General features: G+C 44.9%; 1 protein-coding gene across 1 annotated transcript in view; it reads left to right on the top strand.

Annotated features, from left to right (window-relative positions):
• The first annotated feature begins 429 nt into the window (after positions 1–429).
• The window catches only part of MRAS (muscle RAS oncogene homolog), a 56,288-nt gene continuing 29,751 nt past the window's right edge, over positions 430–26,966 (top strand). The window contains exon 1 of the mRNA XM_039495306.1: positions 430–640. The gene's annotated coding sequence lies outside the window, so the exon portion shown is untranslated. The remainder of the gene's footprint in view (positions 641–26,966) is intronic.

Raw genomic sequence — 26,966 nt, 5'->3', positions numbered from 1 at the left:
AAAATCCATTCGCTTCATTTATGTGACAAAACTAGTGAACAAGCCCGTGTGTAAATAGCTCTGTCTGGATTCTGGATGACTAATGAAATGGTCTCACACTCCAGAAACGCCTTAAGGTCCCACTGCCAAATTTCCCACCCCTCAGTCCACCTTAAAGCCAACTCATTGGAGTACACTAGGCGGACTAGTCCATTTGTCAAAGGGAGGGTCCATTGCTTTTTCTGATCCAGATTTAAAGAGCAACTTTGGCCCTCAGGGCTAGACTGGCCCCAGTGGGGAAGGGCTGGCGGCTCTGGAGCACCCCGCCTCTTTCCAAAAGACCCCAAACAGCTGATATTTTGCCCGCCTAATTAGAAACTAAGCCACCCAGCCTCCCCCTTTAGAGCCGTTCTATTTTTAGCCGCAGATATTGCAATATAAAGAATGGTTGGGGTGTAAATCTGCCTGCAGAGAGGCTGCTGCAGCTTTAAGGGCAGCTGGGGCAATTAGACTGAAAGGGATGGTGGTGGGGGTCTGATGATCCTCACTTCTTAGGCACTGCTGGGTCTCCAAAGGCATGGGGCTACTGTAGGAGGGAAAGGAGCAGCTGGATCCAGACAGGGCACTTTCCCTGGGACAGGACAAGACTTGGGTCTGCCTGGTGAGTGTAATGAACTGTGATCATTGAGTGTTGCGCTTGAATCCTGTAAGCACTTTCATTATTACAGAAGGCTTGGGTTGTCAGCTGGGCTTGTGCAGACTGAACTGACAGCTGCTTGTGATTCTTTACCTCGCGTTGGAAGGCAGGGGGGCTGGCGTGTGTAGCTTTCTTTGAATACTTCTCCATGTAGGACTGTGAAATGGACAGATCTGTTGTGATCCACTCCTGTATTGAGTCTGGAGAGAGAGAGGGGTGTGTGTGTGTATGTGTGTGTAGTTGTGTTTGAAACGTGTCATAAACAAACTTGCTGTTTAGAAACAAAAAAAAAAGTTGAAGTTCCCCTTGCAGTTCTGGGGGTGGGGGTTAAAACACTTTCTTTTTAAAAAGAGAAGTGAGCTGAGGTTTGATAGGACAGTGAAGCATTACAGCTCTGTTGGGAGACAAAACATGAAATGTTTCTTAACTGTCTAAAGATGCTTTTTCTTTCTAAAACACCCAGTACGTTCTAGCTCAAACTTTGCTGTAGCGTGTGGCACTCTCCGTTATTTTCTCTTACTCCCAGCAAGATATGGTCACTATGGACATTTTTCCCTTGATTTGGTATGAGCCACGTTTCATAGACTCCTCTGTGGAGAGAGATTCCTGGGCCATGTCACTTTCTCTTTTTCTACAGTCAGTGTCAGAAAGAAATGACTTATCCACAATAGTGGTTTTGTAGGCAGCAACTTCAAGGGTCACCTTCTCAAAAATATTTCAGGGGTGCTGGAACTAGGGCTGCTGGGGTGTGGCAGCACTCTCTGGCTTGAAGTGGTTTCTATCATATACAGGGTTTACAGTTTAGTTCAATGGCTCTCAACACCCCAACTATACAAATTGTTCCAACACCACTGAACATTTGCTACTTTCTGTTTTCCATTGACATGATCACCTTTTTAAAAAGAGAGGGAAAAAAGTGGGTCTGATTATCTGTAAAGAAAATTCAAAGATAGTGCCCAAAGTATAGAGGGGCAGGGGGAGATTCTTAGTGATAATCTGTAAATTAAATACCTTCTTTTATTAAGTGTCTCTCTCGCTCTCTCACAAGAGTGAACCAGCAAGTTCAGGCTTACATTTTTTCAAGCTGCCTAGGAGGTTTGGATGCCTATGTATCATTAACTTTAATGGCATGTAGATGTCTAGATCTCTAAAATTCCCTGCTTCGTTGTCTTGTGTTAAGCTGGTTTTGGACTATAGCATATATTTGAAAGCTGCCTGGGAAGTGGAGCCTTTCATTTTGTATTTTGGTTCTAGAGCCCAGAGTAGTTTGCTAGACTTCTAACTGGGATCTGTAGATAGAGAAGCTTCTGTCTTAGAGGTAATGGAAACATTTTGTTACCAAAGACAATGCAAAATATATTTAATAAGACAACTAATTGGCTCTTATTTACAAAGTTCTGTAAACTTGTGGCGAAAACTCCCCAACTACTTCAACTTGTATCTGTGACCATTGGTGTTGTGAATTAGTAATGATACTTTTGTACTACTTTCCACCAAGAGCTCTACTTTGCAAAAGTAGTAAATCCCCATTTTACAGACTGAGAAACTGAGGCACAGAGAAGTTGCCTCAACATCTCAAGATGAGGCAGGAAAGATCAGTGCTGGAATTAGAACTCCCCATCCTGTGCTCTAATCACCAGGTCATGCCGTGCAGCAGAATAAGTCTGATTTATTAACCGTCAGTGTTACGCTAATGATTTTATATATATATTTCTAACAGTTCCAGGGTGAAAGATGTAAACTTTAGACTGTAAGCTTTTGTATATACAGTCTGTAGCACAATGAGACCCTGGCTGAGCCCTCAAGGAACTGCCGCAATGCAAATAAATAACATTAATCCTGGAGCATTACTCTGTGTAAAGTCAGTTGGCCAAAATCTTCAACTTTGGTTACCTAATATTAAGTATCTTGGCCATTGCTATACTGGGTCTCATTTAAGGTTACAGTTTTAATACCAGGCTTATTGCAGCTTTTAAGGGGCACCATCAACAGGAAAATCATATTTGTCTGATCTGGAAAATATTGTTGATACAGTCGCTACGAGTAACAATTAATGCAACACTCTTGCGGTCAGATCTGAATGTTTGTATTTGCAGAGTGTGCCACTGAAGTCAATGGGACCCTGCATGGGAGCAAGGAGCTGTCCACACCAATCTGATTGCAGGGTTGGGGCCTGGGATTGCAATAATCAGTTTTCGCTGTTTATTTTTTTTATGTGTATTTGGAAGCACACTCCCCCTCTGTGTTGCCTCGAACCTGAAGCCCATTTTGCACAGGAGACACCATTGCAAAAGCAGGCCTCAATCAATTTGTTCCTTGATAGAAAGACTCTTTGGATGAAAAGACCTTTTGCAGAGGAAATAAAAAAATATATAATTTTCAAAAAAAATCGAGCCCAGGCTGTTTAATAGGAATCCAGCTTTTTGTTGAGAGCCCTTCTCTATTACTCGGTTCCCAAAACCTAAAGCTGACAATATCCATATAAATAATGGTGCAAAAATGGGAGGGACAGACAGACAGACACACACCTGTTCAGCACCAGCTATTATTCATAACTCTTCCTTTAATTATTTGAATTTCTTCTTCCTTCGCTCCAGTGCATCCCACAAAATACCATGTATAGCCTGACTATGCAAAATGGGCTAAATTCATCTCGGGCGTGACTGCACTGAAGTCAACAGTGCCCATTTTTCTGGAATGATATGAAAGGCAGTTTATATTTATTGGAGCATTTGGTGGGGATTTTCATAAGCTCAAGATTTTGACAAAAGTAATTAAAAAAACAAAGCTTTCCTTTTTCACAGGGTGTTTTGTTTCGTTTTTAAACAGGGACTGAACCTAGCAAAAGCAGGGAGAAAAACTGGCAGTGCAACCAAAAGAGATTTTTTTTTCCTCTTGGCACTGAAAAAGATACATTGACATTTTGGGGGTGGAGGGAGGGGAGAGAGATGAACGGTTTTTAAAATAAAACCTGAAGGAGAAGATGTTTTACTCTTCCAAACTGGCAGGACTGCTGCCCCATACCTGCACTAGTGCTGGAACTGGCACTGAAGCAATTGATGTAAGTCCAAATGAATGTAGTGCAAATGAGTGTAATGAATCATCATAACTGGCATCTTGCCCTAGATTCCCTTGCACTTTCTGGCACAAAATACAGAGATGGTTTTTTACACCGGGGTTCGCTTTCACAGCTATTTCAAACCACAGAGTATTCTGGGGTGATCTGAGGAGTCCCTGTCATGCCTAGCAGGGCTTACACTCTGCTCCGCTGATAATTCTGTTTGCACAGTCCATTTGGAGGTCTTTGTGAGGGTGGTGAGGGAACTTGTGGTGTTTGCTGTGTCTGTCCTTTTCTTTTCTTCTTTCCTTTGCTTTCTTTTATTTTCCTACCTCCCTATAGTGGGGGTCACGCAAGGCCCTAGGCATCACCTAAACTCTCAAAATAGTGCCTTTGCACTGGCTCAGTGCATAGGGATGGATTTCATGCTAAATAAGGCAGGAAGTGAAACCAAGTCTCCTGAGTCATAATTCAGTGCTTTAACCACAGGCCCAGCCGTCCTCTTAAAAGGGCCCATCTTTCCTCAGGATGTGATGTTCTGTGGATTTTATCGAATTGGTCTAGCCCGCTTGTGTGGGGTTTGCTCCACTGGTTCCAGCCACTGGGAAACAAGGAGAAACTCTCCAACAGTTGGACCTTCTCTCCAGTCTAGCCTGCTTTCTTGCACCCAAGAACTCTGCCATCCTGAAGAAAGAAGGGTGGGTCTCAGGAGGACAGTTGTGTTTTGTGATTAAAGTTCTGGATTATGACTCAGGAGACTTGGGCCCACTTCCTTCCTCTGCCACAGACTTTCACTGTGACCTTGGCTAACTCATTTGATTTCTCTGTGCCTTATTTCCCCAGCTTCTGCTTGCATGGTACATCTTTCTCTGTCTTGTCTATTTCGATTGCAGGGAGGAAGGGATTCTCTTTTCCTATGTATACATGCAGCCCCTAGTACAGTGGGGCCTCTTGACACAACTGTAATACAAATAACATTAGTGAGACCATAATAACAATGACATGAGACGAGTGTCTTCAGAAGCTGCTCTGTAATGACAAAGTGTATAGGGGGCAGTGGGAAAGAGACTCTGATAAGGAATTCATTTTCAAGTCTCCAGGAGGTTATTATAAACAGGGCCGAGAAAGAGAAATCCAAGTTGTTATTCTCAGTGTCTGAGGCACTGAAAAGTTAATGGAATATAGATCACAGGGGATTTGGAGAATTCAAACTAACTGAAAACAGAACTGGCATGAAATCGGCAGATGGGAGGAACGTACGCTGCTCAGCTTAGGGGCGATGGCACTTCTTGCTGCTACTGCAGTTGAGAACAGAGAAGATCCTTGGGAGGAGAGAACATAACCAGGCTGCCATCCTCAAATGTCACCACTACAGACTAGCTAGAGGAAAAACACAGCTAAGGGGAAAATCCAAGATTGAGACAGAAGCAGCCAACATCTCTGTGGGTCAATTCTGCTTGGGTACGTCAATGTAAATCCAGAGTAACTCCATTGGCTTCAGCAGCTTTTACAATAAGCTTGGCTGTACAGATCTTTCCAAACAGAAGGGAGCAACAGATTGATAGATACAAAGGCCAGAAGGGACCATTGTGATCATCTAGTTCGACTCCTGCATAACACAGGCCAGAGAACTGCCCCAAAATAATTCCTGTTTGGTTTTAAGATTGACGGCTCTCTGATTAGCTGTTTTAGAATCCAATGAAGTGGTCACTCCGTAGGGGCAAATATTGGTGAGGGAGTGATGTGGAGGGAAAATCTGCATGGGAATACAACTGACTAGCTGTCTGCTGCCAGGTGATGATGAAATAACTATGGTGAGAACTATTGAGGGAGCTGGGGGGAAAGCTTGATTTATTTTTATTTTTATTAAATAGCTTACTGTTTTTTTTATGGGTAATCTGGTTTCATATTGGCTGCGTTTGTGTGTAATTTCACTTTTTCAGTAAGTGATGGCAAGTCATTCACGTGTATTGAGCTGGCAGCAGTTTCAGTTGAGGAAAGATGGTCCAGTGGTTAGGGAACCATCCTAATAGGTGAGAGACCTGTGCTCAATTCCCTACTCCATCAGACTTCCTGGGTGACCTGGGACAACTTACTTAGGCACAGATTTTTAAAGGCACTTGGACATTGCCACCCTCAGTATGGCAACACCCAACTCTCATTTTCAAAAGAGGTTTAGACACTTGAACATGAAATGTAGGCTCATAAATCAGTTAGGCATTGCCACGCTGAGTGGAGCAACACCTAAATACCTTTTAAAAATCTGGGCTTTAGCCTTGCTGTGCTCATTTCTTCATCTGTATCATGGGAATAACAGCACTTCCCTACCTCACAGGGGTGCTGTGAAGATAAATACATTAGATTGTGAGGTGCTCAGATACTACAGTAAACGGGGCCATATACGTACCCAAGGTAGATCAATCACAGAATAGCTTTTACTACAGCATTTCCTTCAAAATGGTGTTGAGCCTCTGCTCTCTGCAGCAGCAGCAAAACTCTTGGGGCTGGTTTCTCTAGTCTGTGTCCACTTTACACCCGACAGAAATGGCCAGGAGAGAATTCCCCTTGTATTGTGGCTGCTCAGCCCTTCTGAAAACTAGTCCCTTGGTAACTTGCGTCCAAAATCTGCCAGCCTTGATTTCCATTGCCGTTGTCTCCACTGCTTGATTACGAACCACAGAGCTTAGCTCGTTGACTTCGAATTGAAGTTTTCTAAGTAGCTCCCTGTGATGCAGCTCTGCACTGTGCTGGCTTCCCAGGAAATGCAATGCCTGTGTAGCCTGCTCACTCCAGCTCTGGTTTTGGGGATACAAATGGCCTGACTCTATGCCCTGGTCTACACTACGTGTTTAGGTCAAATTTAGCAGCATTAGATTGATTTAACCCTGCACCCATCCACACGACGAAGCCATTTTTGTTGACTTAAGGGGCTCTTTAAATCGATTTCTGTACTTATCCCCAATGAGGGGATTCGTGCTGAAATTGACATTGCCGGGTTGAATTTGGGGTAGTGTGGACTCAATTCGATGGTATTGGCCTACAATCTATCCCAGCTATCCCAGAGTGCTCCATTGTGACTGCTCTGGACAGCACTTTGAACTCAGATGCACTAGCCAGGTACACAGGAAAAGCCCCGGGAACTTTTGAATTTCATTTCCTGTTTGGCCAGTGTGGTGAACTCAGAGGAGGATAGCCATGTCTGTCCAGGCTCCCCTGGTCAACCTCACCGAGGTCTGCCGGCTGAGCGGGACCCTGGCTGGTGGGAGCCGGCGGATGGAGCCCCAGACCGGCAGCGGGCTGAGCCGCTCAGCCTGCTGCCAGTCTGGGCCTCTGTCCACCAGCCCCCACTGCCTGCCTGGGGTTCCGATCATCCTGGCAGGCAGCAGGCTGAGCGGGTCTGGCGGATGGGACCCCGGGAAAAAAGGCGTGAAATGATTGTCTGCCATTCCTTTCACAGAAGGAGGGAGGGAGGGGGGCCTGACGACATGTACCCAAAACCACCCGCGACAAAGTTTTTACCCCATCAGGCATTGGGCGCTTAACCCAGAATTCCATGGGCAGCGGAGACTGCAGGAACTATGGGATAGCTACCCACAGTGCACCACTCTGTAAGTCGATGCTAGCTGCGGTAGTGAGGACGCACTCTGCCGACTTAATGTGCTTAGTGAGGACATATGCAATAGACTGTATAAAATCGAATTATATAAAATTGACCTAATTTCATAGTGTAGACATACCCTAACTGGCCTGCAAGTTCAGCTTTTGCTCTGTAAATAAGAATGCTGGTGACCATCGAAACCCTGAAAGGTCTGTTTTAAATTCTTTCCAAATAGTTGAGGTGTAACTTAATACAATGAATATGATTTTTCATCATAGAAGCCTTTTTATTGCTACAGAGTCTGGACACATAGTCTGTCATGCAGCAGCTCACTTCCAAATATGTTCATGTTAGTACTTCAGGTTAACAAAGAGATGGGGATGGAGGGGGCCCAGGATTTTCACAACCATAGAAAAATGTCTCCTGCTGGATCACTGATAGCTCTTCCTGCAGCAGCCAGACGTAAACTGAGGTTCTCCTTGCCAAATACAGACTAGACTCGTCTAGTCTCAAACTAAGTAAAGAGCACGGCTGAGGTGTTTATGGATCCTCTGTCTCTTTATCAGATTAACTGGTAATTGGAATCTCTCTGATTAAAGCATGATGGACCAGATCCTCAGCTGGTGTAAACTGGTGTAGTTCCATTGAAGTAAAAGGGGTTGCACTAATTTACACTGAATGAGGGAGAAGTCAAATTCTGCTACACTGATTTACACTGAGAATCTGACCTGTTGTATGTGTCCAATTCTAATCTCAGAGTTATATTGATGTAACAAACTTCAGTAGTATAACTCCTGATTTACTCCAATGGAAGTAAGAAGAGAATAGGTTCCTGAGTTAAAAACTCATTTATCAACTGCTTGTTGTTAGTCTATGATGATAGAAATAACAATCTCATTTTTAAAAAAAAAAAAAAACCTTGATTGCTTAATTATTGTAAAGGATAGCATGTTCAAAAACATATGCCTATGTTTAGGCTCAAATCCCTAAGAAAACCCTAAGTCCATTTTGAAATGGGAAATCCGGCTTCAAAGTCACTTGGATGCAGATCTTACAAGGTATTTAGGTGCCTAACTCCTATTGAAATCAGCGCATCACTGAAACCAATTTCCCATTGACTAAGTCCCTTTGAGGAGCTGGGCCTTATGTACTGCTGAAAACATTTACCCAGAAGATTTATTATGACTTAATTTCTTTAAATTCTCTATTCCAAGATAAACCTGGGTGCGCCCCTTTCCAGATAATGGCTGAAAGGGTTGAAAATTGCAGACTTTTAAAAAACATGGCTACCATAGATAATCTTGCTAGACAGGTCTGAGAAGCAAGCAATGCCCATTCTTTAACTTGCTGAAACAGCTGCAGTGGAACTTGTTCATTGTTAATTGTCCATAACCCTGACTGGAAGATGTATGGAAACATTCTTAAGCTACTTAGAAAAGACAATTATCATGATGATTGATATCTCGGCCAGCATCGCAGACAGCGCTAAATCAAGCGTTTCTCCAAAGAGAACCAGTGTTGTGGCTTCCCATAGTTTGAGAATAGATCTATGTTTTAGTAGCAGTTAATTTTCAAATCATCAATCCAAATGCAGTTATCAGTGGAAATCGATATACTTGCAAGAGTTCCGTAATCATGTTTCGGATAGGTAAGACTTCAATTTTCTTACAAGGTTTGATTTCTTTAATACTGATCTCAGGTACTTACTTGGATTCCATTACCATAACAGCTGAGCACTTCACAATCTTGAATGGATTTATACCCACGACACCCTTGTGAAATAGGGAAGTGCTACTGTCCTACTTTTTATAGCTAGGGAACTGAGACAGAGACACTAAGAGCATGTCTACACTACGGTTAAAAAACCCGTGGCACCAAGTCTCCGAGGCTGGGTCAGCTGGCTTGGGCTGCAGGGCTATAAATTAGCAGTGCAGATGTTCTGGCTCTGGCTAGTGCCCAGGCTCTGAGACCCCAGGAGAGGGGAGGTTCTGTGGCCTGCAATGTGTGGGAGGTCAGACTAGATGATCATGATGGTCCCTTCTGGCCTTAAGTCTGAGTCTGTGTAGCTTCTTCTTGCAGTCTTGCAAAACAGTTTAAGTGTTTGGGATTTGAATGATTAAATAGCAGAGCAGTTTCTGCCTATTCTCTCATTAATGTCCCTGACAACCCATTTTCCCTATATTTTAAAATGGTGAAAGTAAAATAACATGACGTGATGCAGAATTTAAGATCATTTAGACCCACAAGACAAAGTCTGCTCTTGAGATTATGGCTTTGTAGCAGATTGTGAGGGGAAGGGGGTATTGCCAGCTCAGGGAGATGTACCCCCAAGCTAGGGTACACTAAAAATAGCAGCATGGCCACAGTGGCAGACAGGGCTGTCTCGGTCTAGCTGCCCCAGTATAACCTCTTCCAGAGTCCTAGATACACACTCAGGCAGCTAGCTGGAGCCACTGCAGCTACATTGCTATTTTTTGTGCACTAGCATGAGCAAAGCTAGCATCTGTGTGTCTGTCTGTGCTGGGAATTCCACCTCCCAGCTGCTGTGTAGACATACCCTTGATGAGAAAAGCAAAGCAGACTTATTTTGTAGGGTGTCCGTATCGCAATATGCTCTGCAGACTTGGAGGCAAATAACAAAGGGAGAGAAACATTAGGATGTAAAAGCAAAGGAGAAAATGTTTTGGATTTAGACTGGATGAAGGGTCTGTTCCCTTACGATTTGGGAAGAATAATTCCTCCCACTGCAGAAATCACTGAGTGTGGAATTCTCTGGCATGTGTCATGCAGGAGGTCAGACGAGATGACCATAATGGTCCCTTGTGGCCTTTAAAATCTACGAGGTAGATGAAGCATGACTGTGCCAGATGAAATGAGCTTGGGGAGACTTACAAAGACAGATGAAGAGCCCAGATGAACAGTGGAGAAAAAGATGAGGTAGTCAGAGTAAGCAATCTTGGAAAGGCTTTTAAAACCAAGAGTTGGAGGGATGGGGGTTGTACATTAAAATTTCCCCTCAAAATTGCTAGTGTTGACCAGGATCTTTAAATGAATGGGGAGCCACTGGAGTTGTTTGAGGGTTGGGGCTATGAAGTGTGACTATAATATTAAATAATAATGCACAGTTCTGATGTAATGCTTCTCAGCAGTAGGTCTCAAAGTGTTCTACGAAGGCGGTCAGGATCATTATCCTCATTTTACAAATGGGGAAACTGAGGCACAGAGAGGCTGACTGGTGCCACAGTCTATGACCAGAGCCCCTATAAGTTTATAACACATCTGATTTGAAAGTCACCTTTTGATACAATTTTAAAAAATACTTTCTGATAGCTGTGACTGAGACTATGGGAAACTGGCTAGTGAGATGATTATGAATTACAGCAAATTATCCCTGGGTTACTGTGCACTAAACACTGTTTAGAAGCCAATGAACTAAAAAGCTTCTAATTTTAAATATGGGGAAGTTGGCACAGTGGGCAGAACTGACTGACTGAACTGTCATTTTCCCCTTCCTTAAGACTGGGTGTATACTGAATTCAGGCAATGCTTGCATGTGGTAAAAGAACATGGACCCAAAAATGCTGAGGGTTGCAGTGGTTAAACTGAAACATGCTGTGGCAGGAAATAATCTTGTCCCTTAGCAGCCCTGATTTTGGGTTTATAAAAGGCAGCTGGAATCTGTACCATCACCTATTATGCTTCTGTGCCTTTTAATAGAAAGAATTATATATCCAGAAACTTGTCAAGATGTTGTCAAACCTGCTTATGTTGTATTACAGCTCATATGGTCAAGGTAAAAAAAAATAGCACTGTTTATAGTTCTTTCAACTGATAAGATCGAGACTGAGGCAGATCTTGGCTGTGTCCTTGAGACCTTGTCAAAGCATGCGCACGCACGCGCACACACAAAGTCTGTGGGTGCACCGCGAGTCCTTGAGGAGAGAAAATTTGGAGTTCTATTGAATTCAGTGTCAAAACTCTTGTTGACCTCAGGATTTAGCTCAGAAAGAATACAAAGCACAGTAGGATCCTTACCTGGAGAGACACCTCAAGCCAAATGATGTAAGCCAAGACACTTCACTGCAAAAAAGTGTTTGATTTTTCTTTCCCAGTGAGATATTACCATATTAGCTGTCCCACTGTAAAATCCTAGTGGAGACAAGGGACCTTTTTTTTTTTTTTGTTTGTTTTTTGTTTTTTTTTTTTTTTTTTGAGATAGCTAGGACATATTATACACTGGCACATGGTTGTCCTTGCCTAATCTACCTCATAACAAAACTACAGATGCTTTTTCTCTGCTAGGATTTTACAGTGGGATAGCTAACGTGTTAGTTATCCTATGGAAAAACTGCATAATAATAAAGGTGTATGAAGACAAAGTCTAAATATATGGTTCAGTGAAACATTCCACGGAGGAGTTCACCAAAAGTACTTAAAACTCATGAGAATTAAAGCAATGAAGTTTGTTTAGAAGAGGAATACCAGCTTGTTCAGCAAGTTTTCATAACACAAAAACTAGGAGTCACCAAGTGAAATGAACAGGCAGCAAGTTTAAAACAAACAAAAGGAAGTATTTTTTTCACGCAACACACAGTCAGTCTGTGGAACTCTTTGCCATAAGATGTTGTGAAGGCCAAGACTATAACAGGGTTCAAAAAAGGACTAGGTAAGTTCATGGAGGATAGGTCCATTGATGGCTATTAGCCAGGATGGGCAGGGATGGTGTCCCTAGCCTCTGTTTGCCAGAAGCGGAGAATGGGTGATAGGGGATGGATCACTTGATTCCCTGTTCTGTTCATTCCCTCTGGGGCACCTGGCATTGGCCACTGTCGGAAGACAGGATACTGAGCTATATGGACCTTTGGTCTGACCCAGTGTGGCCATTCTTAAGTATGATGCCTCATCAAAAGGCAAGGATCTGAGTGACTTTTTTGGAAGACTTTAGTATTTTGGGATACCCATCCGCCTTTGATTCCTTGGATCAGATCACTGAATGTCAGAAGGAAGCCAATGGGATTATTTTTTTATGCAGCATTCCTATTTTTATTGTGTCCAGTTCTATTTGATGCATTGATCCAAAGTGATGCTGCCAGTTGTTTAGGAAATGTGTCATACCTTTTGGTTAAATGAAGGTGAATTCCATGCAGCATGGCTGGGAGTTGTGTATATGGATAATATACGTGTAGAATACTCCAATGATGCCACTGCCTTCTAAGGCAAGTAAATGTGGCAAGGACCAAATCAGGATGACTGTGTCCTCTTTAAACAGTGCTTATATTGGTGCTTTAACTACAAATCTTCCGACCTTCCTAGAAAGGTCCCTGACACAGCTATTAAAGTCCAATTTTTTTCCCTAGTAAAAGTGTTTCCTAATCTCCAACCTAGACCTCCGACACTGCAACTTGAGACCATTGCTCCTTGTTCTGTCATCTGCCACCACTGAGAACAGCCTAGCTCCATCCTCTTTGGAACCCCCCTTCAGGTAGTTGAAAGCTGCTATCAAATCCCACCTCACTCTTCGATTCTGCAGACTAAATCACCCCAGTTCCCTCATAAGTCATGTGTCCCAGCCCCCTAATCATTTTTGTTGCCCTCCGCTGGACTCTCTCCAATTTGTCCACATCTCTTCAGTAGTGGGGGGACCAAAACTGGATGCAGTACTCCAGGTGTAGCCTCACCAGCGCCAATAGAGGGGAATAATCACTTCCCTCGATCTGCTGGTAATGCTCCTACAAGGGCACACTGACTCATATCCAGCTTCTCATCCACTGTAATCCCAAGGTGGTTTTCTGCAGAACTGCTGCTTAGCCAGTCGGTCCCCAGCCTGTAGCGGTGCATGGGATTCTTCCTTCCTAAGTGCAGGTCTCTGCACTTGTCCTTGTTGAACCTCATCAGATTATTAGACTTGAGGCTTCCTCTTTAGTATGCGGCGTCTGGGGTGGGCTGAGCACTTCTGAGACAAGCATCTGATGCTGGAGCAGTTATTTTTGTAGTGAATTAAACTAATTGGACAACCACACCATGGACTCACTTATGGGGCAAAAGCAGAAGAATTAGATTGTTCGATGTGAAAGCTGCTCAGTGGCTGTGAGAACGGAGGGGTTCTTCAGATGAGATTTATTTTTATTTTTTTGCTTGCAGCTTTAAGAAAATCTCTGTGAAGTGATTATGTAACTGATGCCAGTTGGAGCTGTGCTGCTGTTTCTAGACTCCCACGTGTTCTGGTTTGAATCTGGAATGTCAGTGCCTTAGGTGACTTTGTTGCCTTAAGAATAATGTATGCCCAAAGTAATTCACTGAGTGGAACGGTCTAAACTCACTCGCTGACTGTCAAAACCATATCTGCCAAACCACAGCTTATAATGAAAGTGTTCACGGAAAAGTAGTGAGATGTGGCAAATGATTTGAGCAACTCTGGTTGAAGCATACCGTATGGATAGCTTTAAGAGGAGTGATGTGGTGGTGACTTAGGATTTCTACTCTTGGTTTTTTTCTTTTCTTTTTTTCGTAGAGTATCTCTTTACTGAAACTGTATCCCCTACAAATCAGACCTATCATGCATATTTCTAAAGTGTATTAATCTTGGACTTCTATCATGTCGTGTCATGACACCCCAGTTTCATAATTGTTTGCACTGTTGTTTATAGGCATGTTTGTCCCAGGATATTAGAGAGACAACTTAGATGAGGCAGTATCTTTTATTGGTTCAATTTCTGTTTGTGAAAGAGACAAGCTTTCAAACTCTCTGTGGCACTCAAAAGCTTGTCTCTCTGGCCAATAGAAGTTGGTCCAATAAAAGATATTGGTTCACCCACCTTGTCTCCCCAGTTCCATAAGTCATTTAAATAGAAAACTCAGAATATGCATTAGCAAAGCATAGACAGCGAGAAGTAATAAAATAATTAGAAACATATTGCAATGCCTGATTATTGACCTTGTTCGTTAAGAACAGTCATTCAAACTAAGGAAAAACTGTCCTCTCTGCTACACAGACTCCTGCATTTATACGTTTCTTATTGCAGGTGCCAGTGGGGTTAGTGCATAAGGCAAGAGGGAAGACCTGAGCCATGTATTTTAAACTCCCTTACTTAGTGATTTTGGCAGTTAAGCTGCAGTTGCATTAGCACCTCTTACATGGCTGAGCATCAAGGCATGGCTACCCCATCAAGAGGTCCTGCTCTCTCTGGAAGGGAGCACAAGGATGGAAGCCAGATGGTAGCCATAATGCACATAACAGAGGCCACTTGCGGTTTTCAGGGCTTAGCTGGGAAAGAGTGACTGCAGATTAGATGCTGGGATTCTATAGGGGAACATCTACACTGATGTGACATAAAGTACAGGAGTTGAGCAAATGCCTGGAAAATAGAACTTGGAACTCTATGGAAGACCACAGCAGTCGAATGCCATGAAAACAGCCATGTGTATTCTCAGAATATGGGGAAACCACCATGTCTGAAAGTCAACATTTGAATTATAGATAGATAGGCAGAATCTATCTATCTAACTTCAAACCTACTCAGCAGTTGTGTTTACACAAAGTTTAGGGACAATTCTGCCCAGGGCCGCTCAGAGGATTCAGGGGGCCTGGGGCAAAGCAATTTTGGGGGGCCCTTCCATAAAAAAAAGTTGTAATACTATAGAATACTATATTCTCATGGGGGCCCTTGTGGGGCCTGGGGCCTTGGGAAAATTGCCCCACTTACCCCCCCCCCCTTCTGGGCGGCCCTGATTCTGCCTCCTGTTCAAACTCTCACACTGCCCAGCAGTGCAAGGTGTGGGGGAGGGGGACTGTAAAAGATGAGGCTCATAGCCTAGGAATCCACACTGTGGGACTGAAGAGAAGATGTACCTCTCAGCCCCACCACAAGTCACAGCCTCCTCGATACCCACCATCTCCGTGCTCTTACAAGCAGCAGCGTGAGAGGATCAGGGCTCAGAAGCAGTCCAACCCGAATCCACAACCTCTCAGAGCACCTCTTCTAAGCACTTTTGATGAGTTGGTTGAGGGCCTGACCAATTATACCTTGCAACATCAGCTGCCATCTACACACCTGTCATGCCCCTTCAGCAGTTCCTGGCTCTCTTTCACAGCAGTTGGGAGAATATCGCCTCTGAAATAGTCTCCAGGATCCATCTGTCAAAGGGTTATGCCATTCATGTCCCTCCCCACTCCCCATTCCAACCCTCCTTCCCCATTCCGGGAAGACTGAGGGGAAATCTGGTAGCATCCTTCAACTACCTGAAGGGGGGGTTCCAAAGAGGATGGAACTAGGCTGTTCTCAGTGGTGATAGATGACAGAACAAGGAGCAATGGTCTCAAGTTGCAGTAGGGGAGGTCTAGGTTGGATATTGGGAAACATTATTTTACTAGGAGGGTGGTGAAGCACTGGAATGGGTTACCTAGGGAGGTGGTGGAATCTCCATCCTTAGAGGTTTTTAAGGTCAGGCTGGACAAAGCCCTGGCTGGGATGGTTTAGTTGGGGTTGGTCCTGCTTTGAGCAGGGGGTTGGACTAGATGACTTCCTGAGGTCTCTGCCACTTCTGATCTATGATCACCTTGGTTCAGGAGCTCTGTACGCTTGACATAAGTGGCCCCTCCTTATAGACCCTGATGTAGCGGGAGGGAAGGGAGCAGCATTGCACATGGTGCTACAGTAATTCTAGGTGGCCCTGCAGCCGGTAAGCAGACCTGTGAAGCTTAAACGGAGTAGAGAGTGAGGAGAATGCAGAACAAGTCAGTGGGATTGTACAAAAAGGCATAGGGTGAAAAATTCTTGTGTGTGCAAGTGCTTAGACACACAATGTCCCTTTTAACATAGACAGCAGCATTCACTGGGGCTAGAAAGTGTGTAGTGTTGAATCAGCTTTAGAGAAGATGTGTACCAACAGGTTGACGGCTTTGGAACTAGTTTCGCAATCCCCCTCCCCCACCGCCCAAAAAAATCCAACTGCCTCAGAAAAGCTTAGACTCCACACGGTTTACCCATCTCTAATATGAACCCATCGTTCAAGGGGGAAGTGAGCACTGTGCTGCGCAACTGCTGTTCACTCTTTGCGGCTGTGAAAGAGAGTGCAAAATGGGTGTGAAAAGGGCCCATGTCACTCCTTAAGCTGTACAGCAATAATTCTGCAGAAGTGTAAAAGACAGTTCAGTTAGGTACTTCGAGCATGTGGAGCAGGAGTGCAAAGCCAAATGCACCATTAAGATGCAAGGGGAGGGCATTCTGGGTAAAACAGGCGTGTATCTTTACTGTGACTGTCCATCCTGGGGTGTGGGACCTGCCCAAAGTGGACACAGGTCCCAATCTAGTCCCTCCTGAGCACTACACAATATCTGTGAGACCACACCGCAAAGGGCCACTGAGGAGCTGAACAGTGGTAGGTAAACAATGCAGTCAAAGTCAAATCCAGCAGGTCCTGCCACAGGTCACTTTACGAGGAACACCTCCACCTGGATATGTAGCCAGGGGAAAAGGAAGGCTGGGCCAGGGGGTGTTGACAGCCTATCCAGGGAAGGTATCTATTGCTCTGGATAATAAACATGCAATTTAAAAATTTTTGTAAAACCAGGTGTGTTTACCCACCCCTCACTGGGATCTGTGAATTCCCCACCCCCAACAGCTTAGTCGCCTCTGTCTCCACTCTTCCACTCCCTGCAGAGCTGGCTAACACCAGTTAGGTTCTTCCACACACATCCTCTGCCATGAGAAGGCGATCATGTCTGTTGCCCTCTTACCAGTCAGTCACTGGCTTGTTTCTGTCACTGCTGGTTGTTCCCTGTTGACTGCAAAAAGCTGGCTTGGATTTACACCTCCCTGGCTATAATTCTACCAGTCTCCCCCAGATTCACACCTCAGTCACAGGACAGCTGCAGAGGAAAGGCCAATGGAGGCAAAAGTTTTGATGATCTACATGGCACTGCAAAAAACTGAGGGTAAAATCCCGGCTCAGTTGATGTTAATGGCAAAACTGCCATTGATGTGAGTGGGGCTAGGATTTAATTCAGAGCCTTTAGGATACGCTGATGTATAACGAAGTCCCTATGGTATTTGGGGATTACATAAATATAGAAAGGGAGAGAATGTAAGGTCAGCATGAAAAGTGCATCTTCCGTTGAACACAGGCAGTTGGCATGCGCAGTTGCTAGCCACTGTTACTCAGAATGGCATGGGTGCCATTTTCAGTACTGACCTGGCACTTTTGGCCTTCAAAGGCTTTTGCTAGCAATTAAACTTCAGAAGGGCTAAAATGATCCTGGTTTGGGGTTTTGCTCAGTTTTTGAGATCTGCAGCGAGGCATTCAATCTCTGACAAGAAAAGGGCTCGTTTTGCTAGCCCTAGTGGTGCCTATCGCTTCATGCAACCTGAGGGCCTGATTTTTTGAAGTCCAATGGGAAGACTCCCTTTGACTTAAAATTAGTTTTGGATCAGGGCCTAAAGGAGCAAATACCTCGGCATTTTGTCCATGTCTGCTGTCTTGTGAGGTTAATGGACTCTTGTCTCTTCACATACACCTTAGGTAGGGGAAGGGGGAGCTGAAGTGGAGATTGGGAATATGGGGCATTATACAGTACCTGCACTTCTGGCAGGGAAAAGCATATTTATGCAAAGAAACCTGTCGGATCCATGTGGGCAGAGTCTGTCACTGAGACCCATTGGAAACACCGCTCCCTCTCCTTCCTACCCCACCCTTTCCACGGGAAATCAGAATTCCAGCACCTACTGTATTTCTTGCAAGACTTTCTTATCCCCTCATCATCTCCATCTGAGATACCCACTCGCCCCCCCCCCAGCTGTCAAACCCTTCCACCTCCTCTTCCAGGTGTGCAGGTTATTGAGGGAAGCGGCACAGGCCAGGCCAGCACTTCCCACAGCTCCCTTTGGCTGGGAACGATGAACCACGGCTACTGGGAGCTGCGACTGGCTGTACCTGCGGACACTCAGATAGACAAAGCGTCTCGCGGCTTGCCAGGGGCTTACCCTGAACAAGCCACGAACCAAGTTTTGGAACCCCTGCTTAAGAGTCTCCTGGATTTGTTTAAAAGACTAGACGAAGTAGCCAACAGTGGTGGATTCTGGGGGGTTTATTGGCGTGTCAGTGAGCTCTGATGTGTAAGCGGGAAGTTGCCAATTTCCAGGGATTGTACTTAACAGGAAGGGCAGTCATTGGAATTCCGAGGCATTTCCTCCTGTGCAGATTTGTTCTTTCTATTATCTCTGTATGGGCAGGGCCGGTGAACATCTCAGATATCTGATTTCTTTCTACAGAATGTTTAGTTCAGCTTCAGTATTTCCATGATAACATAATACAGGCATCTCTGGCTTCAGTGGTAAAGAGTTTAAGAGCAAAACTGGGCTTTCTGTCATCCCTTTACACTTCCGATAGGGCTTCTGATCAGAAATAAATTAGTAAGGGAAGCGATTTTCCATGTTGTAGCTAAATGCACAAGGAGTGAAGGGGAATTAAGAGTAAGAGAAAGATCCATTTTCCTCAAACCCCTGTCTGCTGTAACGTACAGCGAATTTTTCCTTTATCTCTGATGCAGAGTTCAGAACAACTTTTAGTAGAAACAATCCCAAATAAGTCATTTAGTTATAACAAAGACCAATTTTATGCTGAGATAGTACTTTTGGTTTAGCCCTCCAGTGCCACCAGCTACATTCCTAGAAAGTTGCTGGCTTCTTTTTAAAAAAAAAAAAAAAAAAAAAGAGATGAGCCAAAGCTGTGAGTTAATTGCCTAAAAATGTGGACACCCACGTATAAAAATGTTGGCCTGTTTTGTCCCCAGTTTCTGGAAAGATCTGCCTAGACCCAGATTTTCATTTGCATTTTGAGAAGAACTACAGCTCAAAGAGAAAAGTGCTGAGGATTAAAGACGCTGAGCTTGAGGGAAGAGTAATATCAGTTGATGCTTGTCAGTAAGGTGACTGATACTTGCTGCTCTGTATTGGACTTGTGCCAAAAGACACCCTCGTTTAAGTAAATAAATCTGAGCATTCAGATCCAGTTTGGCCAAGAGAGATGCAGCCATTTGTTACAGCTCCGTGCTTTAGTAGGGGCTCCAGCTGCCTGTTGTCACTTAAGAATTTGCAGTGGAAAGAGGGGAGCCGGAGAGAGAAACGCCTACTCGAGTAATTTTCAGTGACTTTGCGGGGGGTGGGGGGGTTATTATTCAGGCTATAATTTTGTGTTTCCTGAAATAACTACTAAGTGCTCATCAGGCAGCAGCTGCCTTTTGTGTGAATCTCAAGCGCATTACACCCCCGGTGTGTCTTCTCTTACAGTCAATCTGAGAGGTGTTGTGATCTTTTGTTCAACCTGAGGTAGAAAGGTCTAGCTGGCACAGAAAGTGGATGGGGTTCTGTCCCCCAGAGCCAGGGTATAAAACTCTCAGCCCTGTATGAGGACATGAAAGGGCAGGCCACTTCCTCAGGTGGCAGTAGGCCTGGGAGCTGCGGTTCCATCCCAACAATTCAGCCCAAGGTTTTAAATCTCTTCCACTGAAGACCTTTATTGATGGGAGATAATTTTACTTTTAAAGCCTGATTTGGTTCCTGCTGGGGGAGACCTCTAAATTAATAGAAGCCAGGAGAGGCACATCCCAATTCTGTTTGGATCCCTGCTCCAAAAGGAAATGGCTGCAGTTCACCTGCCTGGTCTTGCCAAGAACTGAGCTCCATCAAGTCCCATGGAAACCAATGGGAGTTAAGGGCATTCAGCACCTGACAGGATATTCTCACTAAGAAATCGACGAGCATTAATCTTCACTCTGATGCTGAAGGCCTTCAGTAGCTCTACTTCTGGAGGAGTTTTGATATCAGTTGCCTGTACCAGTAATCACTCCTAACATCTCTCTTTCAAGCAGTTAGCATAGAATGTCCACCTTTTGCTCTAGATCTGTGTGAGGTTCTGTTGGGGCACTGGTTGAGCAGCAGACCCATAGTACAAGTGAAACCCAGTTCTCAGAGCCATTTGTCAATTGCCCTACTTTTGTAACTACGTGTTGGCGGTTATTTCACATGTATCTGAAGAGGCAAACAGACCCAGAAGGTTCAAACTGACAAAAAGGTAGTTCTTGGAGTCTGCCTAATCTTGACTGGCCTAACTCTCATGACGTAGCTTCTCCTGTGTTCAGTAGTCTGCACTAGCTCCCAGTTCCTTTTTGGGTATGAGTCAAAGTGTTGGTTGTGATCTATAAAGACCCAAATAGTTGAGTTCCTGGTTGTCCTCTCTTGGTGCATCAGGTGGTGACTGCTACATCTGGTGAAGATAATCTCAAGTGCTTCAGTTAACTGCATAGAACAGGAGGCGATGTGCTGGTGCAAAAGCACCCCAAACTTTGGAATTTACTTTCTCCTCAATCCAACGCAGCCAGAGTTCTGGCCTTTGGGACATGCTGCAAAACTTGCCTGTTAGGGTTCTGTGGAAGCGTTGAGTTAAGGAGTTGGTACGGGTGAGCTGTGGGTAGGGGAAGAGTTATTAGTCATGACATCTGCCGGAGTTGGCAGGACTTTGCTGTTGATACTGGTCCAATTTGGAGCTGTGGAGGAATGTCTCTTTAGTGAAATTGTTCACCAAGAGCATGTGACAGCAGCTTTCTACAAATCAAAGCAAGTCAATAGTCAATAAATTCCTTGGCCACAGGCAGCTCAATCTCAATTCCTATAAAAACACCATTGAGACTTACATATAGTTTCCAGCTATAAATAAGCCCAACTCAAACACCCTGCTGTGGCACTGCTCAAGCAATGAGTTCCCTGCCGTGGGTGTCGTTTCAGCGAGAAGCTGAAGGAAGGAAGTGAACTGGTTGGACACCATGGAGACCAGCTGCAGTTTTCTCAAAGTTTCATAACTGGATTAAGCAATTCCAACATTGCATGTTACTATGGATACTGTAAATTCATTGTCATGCAGAGCTGCTCTGTCGAAGTCTGGATCTTTAATTGCAGTCACTTTAACAGCAAGACAAGGGGCTTGGTTTTGATCTTGACTTTAGATGCCAACTCTGTGAAACCAGAATCAGAGCTGAGGTAGGCTGACTTACACCAGCTGAGGATCTGGCTTATCATTTGTAAAGTGCTTTTGGATCCTCTGGAATAAATTACTGTATTATAAGATTATCACCACTCAGTTTACTATCACATGCTGCTTTGAATTCAGACAGTAAAGAAAAAAATTGTGCATGCTTCATACTTCTGTCACACCAACTGCAGATTCTTTCTTCCTTGCAGTGCCTCATGTCTCCCCCTTCCTTCCCAGTCTGCACACTCTACCTGTATTTTTTTTTACCAAACACAAGCGAGTAAGTCAGCCTGAATGTCGTGTATTTGACATAGTAACATGATCTGCTAATGTTCAACTTCTGTGCATCCTGGTGCACTTTCCAATAGGCATCAAGCTTTCTGGTTTAAGGTTTGACCTATTTGCCTATGTAGATGGTAACCTCTTCAAGATGGCACTGTAATTTTTGTTGTGTTTGTACATTGCTTAGCAAAATGAGCCTTGATCCCAGCTTGCAGGATGAGGGGTTGGGGGGGCAGGAGGGGAATCAGGGCTGGGGCGGGGGTTGGGGCGCAGTCTCCAGGTGGCACTTGCTTCAAGTGGCTCCCAGAAGCAGCAGCATGTCCATCCTCCGGCTCCTACGCGGAGGTGCGGCCAGGCAGCTCTCCATGCTGCCCCATCTGCAAGTGCCACCCCTGCAGTTCCCGTTGGCTGTGGTTCCCAGCCAATGGGAGCTGCGGAGGCAGCGCTTGGGGCAGAAACAACGTGCGGAGTCCCCCGTCTAGCTCCTACACTTAAGGGACATGCCGCTGCTTCCAGGAGCCACGCGGAGCCACAGCACATGCACAGTGGGGCAAGCCACTGACCCTGCTCCCTGGCTGGAGCGCCGGAGCAAGGAAAGCCCTGGACCCTACTCCCCAGCAGGAGCTCAAGGGCCGGATTAAAACATCTGGAGGGCCGGATGCAGCCCCTGGGCCATAGTTTGCCCACCCCTGTGCCATGAGGAACATTCTGTCCAAGTACCATGTAAGGCTTTAGCTCGGACTTTAACGGAAGGCATGCTTATTTAGAAGCTGGCCTTTTCTATTGCAAGTTTGTGTACACTGTAGGAAAATCATTAGAAATATTTAAGTAATTCTGCCTTTTAGGTCCACTTTCATCCACACTGGGCTGATATGATTTAAAAGATTCCTGTTGGTGTGTGTTTGCTCTGAACAAACTAATTTAATGTCTGAATTTTCAATTCAATTTTCTGCCGCTTCTCTGTAACTGGGATGGAGATGCCCCGCCCCCGAGGTGTGGCTCAAGCCTTCTCTGTCTTGCTTGCTGCTAGTAGTGGCTTCTCCCCTGATCTTGGGTTGTTTTTTGTGATGCCTAGTGACTCCTCCCTGTGCCTACGCACAAGGAGTGTTTTTTTTTTCTCTTGGGAAAGTGAATAAAGTACACAGCACAAACCCCTGCAAAAGAGGTGACACACCCCAACATAATATAACAAATGGGGGGGGGGACTTTATTGGGAGCAGGAAAATAGGATCTGGGGAGGGAAAGGGTTACGGGTAACTTATACATTTATAAACATCAACAATTTTCCACCTCCCAGCACTCAACTCTTCTCAACCCCCAGCTCCTTCCCTGGTAAATGACATACTGGAGATGTGTATGGAGATGAGGGCTGCAGCGCTGTGAACATTGGCCACCTTAAGTCTCCTTACAGTATCTTCATCCCTGGATGGAGCAGGGTCCTCTCCTGGGTCCCTAGTCTGCAGTTCTGTGGAGGTCTCAGCTGGCCCTCAGTAGCTAGTGCTGGTTAGATCTTTGCTACTCTGATTGCTCGTCTGTGCTGTGCTGGAACTGCCTGACTCGTGCACTGGATCCCATAGCCGTGCAAAGACTCCCTTTGACAGAATTAATTGGAGACTCCCTGAGCTGTTCTGCTTCTCTCTGAGCTCCCAAACTCAAAGCTCAAAAGCAGCCTCTGTCTCCAAGTCAGGCCCTCTCCTGGCACTGGCTCATCACTGGCCCAGCAAACTCTTGTTCATCTCACCCCATGCAGAAGTCTCCCTGTTGGCCTCAGCAGGAGTTTCTAGTCTATTCTGTGCCTGCCACTGACTCAGTGCATGCTGGGAAATGGTGTCTGAGGGTTCTGGTAGCCACTATTGCTGTAGTGCCTTGGGTAGGACCCCTTTGAAGCTCAGTCCACAGTTGGCCAACTCCAGTTGAGGGATTACACTATTCAGTGTTGCCAGTTCCTCACTAGTTCTTCTAATGTGCACAAGGGCTATAGTTGAAATTTACACTATGGACTAATTATTATCATTGTACTTTTTGAAAATATTTCATGGGGGTCAAGGTTGGGATTTCTGAGAAAGTTGAAGGGCTTAGTACTGAAAATGTAACTCTGTCTACCGAGAAATAGCTTGTGGTTTATGGTGAGGTCAGCAAGTTGCATATATTCATTCTCACTTGTGGCCTCTGCTACCAGATGAATGACAGCTTGGCTTTCAAGCAGCTTGTCCAGAAACATTTACGAGGACTAATATCTGCATATACTGTGAAGCACCTGGAAAAGAGGTGAAAGCCTGGCCCCGTTGAAGTCAATGGGAGTTTTGCCATTTACTTGAGTGGGGCCTGGTCTTCACTCAAGGTCTTTGCCCTTTGGAGTGTTCAAGGAAAGGGTTTAGCCGGCTTTTATGGGATTGCACTGGGTACAAAGAAAAGGAGGATTTGACCTGCAACATGCAAAAGCAAGCAGTTATATTGATATGCTTGGTTGCTTGGCTGAAAGTTTTGAGGCACATCAGTCATGTATATGATGAGCTTGTGGTTAAGGAGACCATGATCCAGGAGATAAGGGTTCATTTGTTAGCTCTGACAAAGTGTGTGTGTGCGCGCACTCCCTAGGCAAGTCATTTAATCTTTTTATGCCTCAGATTCCCATCTGTAAATTGGGAATAACACTGCCCTACCTTGCAGGAATGTTGTGAGGATAAATTCACTAAGTTATCTGAGCATGTCACATAGACTTTGTGATGGACACCATATAAATACCTAGGTACCCTCTTTTTTTTTTCCCCCTCCCCCAATTCAGATGTTGCTGCTTGTCCCAGTTATTATGGAGGAGTTTCTGCAATTCCATTCTGAAAGTAGGGATGTTTCTCTAAATATCTAATTACCTATGACTGTTCATTAATACTGGCAGGTGTCCCCAGTATTTCTCTTTCCTATTAGAATGTCAACCCTCAGCTCAGGTGAGACAGAACCACTTGTCTTTTTACCTTGCAGTCTGTGTAGTCTCAATGTCCCATTCCTATGGCAACACTGTAATATTTCTCCTCCTTTTATGCTTTCTCTTGAAAGAAAAGATGAAAGTTCAGTGAACCAATTCTAGGAGTATAAGGAGAGATTTCTAGTGTGTGATTCTGATGGGAGTTCAAGGAATTCAGCTCCTTACAAAACCTGGATCTGAATTTGTGTAACCGGAATTTATTCCCGCATTTGCAGAAGTACTACAGGCTCAAGTTGTTCTCTATGGTGTATATTATATGGGGTAAAAAATCCCCATTTGGAAAATCACATCTCAGCATTTAGCAGTGACTGTAATTGGGAATGAAATATCCAAACTTGTGTTCTACTTCTCAACAGCAGGGGCGGCTCCAGGCAGCAGCGCAGCAAGCACGTGCCTGGGGCGGGGGGCGGCCTGCTGGTCGCCATGAGGGCGGCAGTCAGGCTGCCTTCGGCGGCATGCCTGTGGGAAGTCTGCCAGTCCCACAGCTTTGGTGGCAATTCAGCGGTGGGTACGCCAAAAGCACGGGACCGGCGGACCTCCCACAGGCATGCTGCCGAAAGCCACCTCACTGCCGTGCTTGGGGCGGCAAAATACATAGAGCTGCCCCTGCTCAACAGTTTAGTCTCTGTGATGATCAGAGAAGAGTAATGAGAACTGGATTCTGAAAAGCACTGATGCATGTTCCCTCATGTTTTGTTTTTTATTTTGACAAAAACCCACATGTCACAGCACAGCGAATCTTTTTGGTTGCATTGTCCTTATGCTTTCTAGGCATGTCACTGCTGCTACACTTTGAGTACAACTCTGAGGTCACTATCCTACATTCTAGAACACATGGAGCACAAGGAGCAGGGAAATGTGCCACTGAAAAATTAGACAAAATGTATCTCTAGCTGGAAGAGGTAGAGGGTGAGTGACTGGGAAAGAGTAGGCTCCAGTGCTTATAGCAGAGGAAGAGGAGCAGGGACTCACAAGTCTTATTCATGGTTCAAAGGCCATCCAACAGAAGCTGCACTGAACTTGTCTCGAGTGGAAGTCACTGTTGGCATTTCATAGGAACCAGAGGCTTTCTGTCCCATATCCTGTATTGGACTGCTGAGCACGTTGTACATTCTGACATGCCAGTCATTTGCACACACTTTCCTGTTGTGGAATCAGCAAAGGATTCTGGGGCTGCCTCTTATTCATTGGACACCATGCAAAACATTTCCTCCTGCTCAGATGAAATATGCAGTGAGGGTCAATCCCTGTGGTCCTAGCTCCATGTTAACTCCCTCAACTAAATCTCCAACAGAAGGCATTGGGAGGTTTTTCGCATATGCAAGGACGGAATGAAAAGTGAGTTAAGGTCTCTGGGATTTGGCCCTGAGTAACTAAAAGGCAAGTGCTTTAATGGCATATTCCAGCTGAGTGGTGACCAGTGCAAAAATCTCTCCTTCCCAGTGGAGAGCTCTGGGGAAGCCTGTACCCCAGGGAAGTACAGTACCTAATTGGTGTCTGCCCCCTGGGGAATGCAGCAGCTGTTCCACCTGGTCATATGAGCTCTCGTCTACTGCCAGACAACCCTGCTAGAACTAGCACTAGCTAGAAGTGGGCTTGCCAAAATCTGTGTAGTCTCTAGAAAGCTGCTGGTTCTTTCCTCGTGGCATGTGTTGCCTTGTGTTGTGGTAGCAATGCTCCTATGTGCATACACACAGAGTTAAAACCAAAATATAAATACTCTTCCTGGAAGGTTGCAACATAACACTCTTAGATTATTTCTTAGAATTCAGAAGCAAACACAACTATAACCAAATACAGAGTGCTGCATAGCAGGCTGCTGCCGAAGAGTGGCAAGCCCTAACCTACATTGTGCCAGATTGTCAGCAAAAGAGCCAGACTGCTGAGGCCCATTCCCTCAGAACCCCCTAGCCTGCAACAAGGACCAGGGAATCCTTTAGAATTGAAGGTGATAGCCTTCCTGACCGTGAACTTGAATCCTGCATTGCTACCCTGGATTCTCCTGTGCAAGCTATTCTAAACTTTATAGTGAGAGAGGACAAGCCTGCTAAGTGCCTTTTCATATGTCAGCTGAACCAGCATTTGAACTCTAACCTGCTGCATCATCCATCACACCCGATTATGGGTGTTGACTGGCGTTTAGCAGGCAAGGCCCAAACTATAACTGTCTCTTGGATGTATGATGTATGTAATATGACACGCTCAAGGAACTGCTGGCTCGGGATTCCTAATGGATTACGGTCACTGGTTCAAGTGCAACAAGAGTTGATAGTGACTGAAGAATCATTTGTAACTTAGCAGCTGCTTTGACCTTGTGTGCAGATGATTTCATTGTCTCAGGCTCGTT

This window comes from Mauremys reevesii, linkage group 11 (assembly GCF_016161935.1).
Source record: "Mauremys reevesii isolate NIE-2019 linkage group 11, ASM1616193v1, whole genome shotgun sequence".
Lineage (NCBI taxonomy): Eukaryota > Metazoa > Chordata > Testudines > Geoemydidae > Mauremys > Mauremys reevesii.
The sequence above is the reverse complement of the archived record's forward strand: the minus strand, read 5'-3'. Positions and strand labels throughout refer to the sequence as shown.